Source organism: Acomys russatus, chromosome 21 (assembly GCF_903995435.1).
Source record: "Acomys russatus chromosome 21, mAcoRus1.1, whole genome shotgun sequence".
NCBI lineage: Eukaryota > Metazoa > Chordata > Mammalia > Rodentia > Muridae > Acomys > Acomys russatus.
The window spans coordinates 3812314-3816247 of record NC_067157.1 but is presented as its reverse complement, the minus strand read 5'-3'; the positions used below and the strand labels follow the sequence as shown (position 1 = coordinate 3816247).

The following is a 3934-nucleotide window of genomic DNA, read 5'->3' as shown; positions in this document are numbered from 1 at the left end:
TACCCAATTGAAATCTGCCTTACATGGTAGAACATACTTGGAGGCATTCAATAGCATGTTTCTGTATTTTTCTCCCAACTTAAATGCTGATGTCTGGAAACAGTGTAGAATGCTGAACACTGTTTGGAATGAACTCTCCTGGGTGGGACTTTTATTGTGTGTTTTAATTTACAATTGTAAGAAACATGTGAAAAATATTATGGCTTTGATATGTTTCACTCCCTGAATTTTCTATGTGTACATATTTCATGGCTTTATTAATTTGATCTGTTACACAAAATTATGCAGTCAACATTGGTACAATATTAGTCACTTAGCTATGTTACAGATAAATAAATGGAATAATGTAAATGTTACACGGCACAGAGTAGTAAGAATAACATTATATGGTACATGCCACTGGTGGTCTTTCTTTATTATTATCAAAGTGGTGCTAACTACTAGGTGGTTTTCCATTTTCTACTTTCCTAATTTATTTATTTCCTGATCATTATTAGTGATATAGTCCCTTTGATTTTCTTGTATAGTTTATAAGGTAAATATTTTTATTTTATTTATCTAATATTTGGCAGTATAAATTAAATTCATGTTGAACCCTGGATGAGGTAACATGAAAATCAATGCAAAATGGAACACACATGGTACTTTGAATCTTGTGTTATGACATTGGTCTTTTATAAATAACTTTCTAATTTTCTGCTTCAACAAGTTGTATTGAATAGCCCTTTATTTTCCTTGTTGTAGCTCTAAATAACTCCATTACTGTTGCAAAGAATGTCATTAATTGGTGATGCTAGTTAGTAAAACACTTTGCATCATTAACTATAAACTGTGACACAGAGGTTCTATTAACACTAGGTCTTCTCAGTGCACAGAGCTCCTAAACATGTTCACATATCAAATCCATGGATTACAAGTGTCTTTTTGTTTTTCTATTGCTGGTAGAAGCCAGGACTTTATACTTGGTAGGCAAGCACTCCACAATTAAGATGCATACCAAGCTTTTAGAGAAAACTTTCTGATGCTACTGACAAGTTTGAATGCTTAGAACATTTATTGAATTTATTTTGTAGGGGTATCATGAGCTACATTTCATTAGAATTTGAAATGTGAGTTATAATTAGGATCAACAACAACATGCCCTGAGTCCCTACAAAGTAATTGTTTTGTCTTCATGAAACATTTTCTGTTCAATTTTTCTCTTTCCTTCTACTTTAACATAATTTGTTACTATAAAGGTTTTGACACCCTATGAGCATATACAGGGGGAGGAAATCCCCCTCAGGAACAGTCATACGGGAGCGGAATAAGGGGAAATGGGAGGGAGGGAGGAATGGGAGGATACAAGGGATGGGATTACCATTGAGATGTAACAAGAATAAATTAATAAAAAAATAATCATTCCTTAAAAACAAAACAAAACAAAACAAAAACATTATGATGGGCGGAACTGGACCCAGGGGTCCTGCTCAAACTATGGCACCAGCCAAGAACAATAAAAAAAAAAAAAGAAAAAAAAAAAAGGGTTTTGCTATAAATTAAGAAGAAAGAGGATTAGCAATATTTAATAAAATTAATATCTACCTCACCTGGAAAAAATAGTGCTATGTTTCTCCCCTTTTTCTCTAATCTAATAAATGTTAAATAAATAGATAAATAAGTGTAAGCACTGATTATAGCTTGTCACCAGTTTATAAATACTACATCAATCCTCACAACAATCTTATGAAATTTTATGTTGTTATTGTCAATGTTTTACGAAGAAAAGCACAAAACTTAACGTTGTTCAAATCACTAGGAATGTATTGTTGTTTAAGTGGCTGAGCCTCAGTTTATATTCTTTTTCATTTAAACATGTGTTATAATATCTAATATATATTTATTAGACCTTTAAATATATTCAAACTGAAATCTCTCATTCTGAACAGGCATATTTTCACATTTTCTTCAAGTGCCATGTTATATACATGATATTTAAAATACCAGTATAACTCTTATTATGTAAAATCTTGTCTAATAGAGTAAGCATGTATCCCTAAATTTGTTGTACTTTACAGATTTACCTAGCATAGATGTTGTGAACTAGATTCAATACACATTATATATTCATATGTGTATTCATGTGTGTATTAAGATTCTAACAAAATGATATAATTTAGACAAAATTTTGAGTGTTTTCCTGGTGATCTCCAATATTTTAAGAATATACTTTATTTTTAATTTTTTTCCTTTTATATAAAAGATATTTATAGGTTCCTCATGAAGATTGTTTTTGTTCTAGTTATTATCTCCACAGAAGAAATTGTGCTAGAACTAGAGCAGTCAGTGCATATTCAACTATAATGGAAAGTACATTAATGTTTAACAGTTGGAATGAAAAACTTAAAAATGAGAAAACTAAAATTAAGAGTGTAGTTTCTTTGAAAATAATGATTAAAGTGAATATAAAACAAATAATTTATATTGATATATTAATATGCCTTTGGAAAATACTATACTTTTTTATTAATTTATTCTTGTTACATCTCAATGTTTATCCCATCCCTTGTGTCCTCCCATTCTTTCCTCCCTCCCATTTTCTCCTTATTCCCCTCCCCTATAACTGTTCCAGAGGGGGATTACATCCCCCTGTATATGCTCATAGGGTATCAAGTCTCTTCTTAGCAACCTGCTGTCCCTCCTCTGAGTGCCACCAGGTCTCCCCCTCCAGGGGACATGGTCAAATGTGAGGCACCAGAGTACATGAGAAAGTCATATCCCACTCTCCACTCAACTGTGGAGAATGTTCTGACCATTGGCTAGATCTGGGTAGGGGTTTAAAATTTACCGCCTGTATTGTCCTTGGCTAGTGCCTTAGTTTGAGTGGGACCCCTGGGCCCACAGCTATTCCACTCCTTGGAATATACCCAGAAGATGCTCCAGCACACAACAAGAAAATTTGCTCAGCCATGTTCATAGCAGCCTTATTCATAATAGCCAGAACATGGAAACAGCCTAAGTGTCCATCAGTAGAAGAATGGATAAAGAAACTGTGGTACATATACACTATGGAATACTACTCAGCTATTAAAAACAAGGAATTCCTGAAATATGTGGATAAATGGACTGAGCTAGAAATGATCATAATGAGTGATTTAACCCAGAAGCAGAAAGAATCAAATGGTATATACTCACTCATATCTGCATACTAGCCCAAGGGGCATGTCCCACAAAAGCCTTCACTTACCAGGAAACTGGGCCAGAGGGGAGGACATCCTATTGGGACTCTAGATGAGAGAAGGATGGGAGAATAGCAAAGTAGAAGGATCCAGATGGTCCTAGAAACCGACAAGTAGAAAATACTATAATTTAAATTGAACCTATACATATAGAAAACAAATCTCAATGGCTAGACAATTTTAAACATCTGATTTTCTATATTCTTATAGTTTTGAATAGAGTTTATTCTATAAAAACATGAAAACAAATCATCAATACTACTGTAAACTACCCTTCTGCAAACATTACTAAAACAATAGAACCTCTTGGCTTTGATTTCTTTAGGAACAGTCATGAACACAAATTTGAAGACTTTATCAAAAATTATTTCCTAAAAAAGAAACTAGTGGTGTTTTCTTAACAGCACATAAACTAAAATTGGAATGATACAGAGGAGATTAGCATGAACAAAAATGACATACAAATTCATGAAGTATTCTATACTTTTCTGACATGTACTCTGGTGCCCACGATTTTTTCACTGTCCCTTGGCAAGCTGTCCTAGGGGGCACACAGAGCAAGGGGATGCCTTCTATTCTGATGAGATCAAATTAGCTGTGGCTAGACAGTCGGGTAGGAATGGCCATCCTATCAGAGGTCTAGGGGATGGAAATAGGGCAGAAGAGAGTTGGAGGGTGGCAACTGGAAGATATGATTGAGGGGACAAAAATCTGCT

General features: G+C 34.0%; 1 pseudogene; it reads left to right on the top strand.

Moving 5' to 3' along the window:
• Window positions 1–3607: 3607 nt before the first annotated feature.
• On the top strand, window positions 3608–3706 carry LOC127205447 (uncharacterized; annotated as a pseudogene).
• Window positions 3707–3934: the final 228 nt, after the last annotated feature.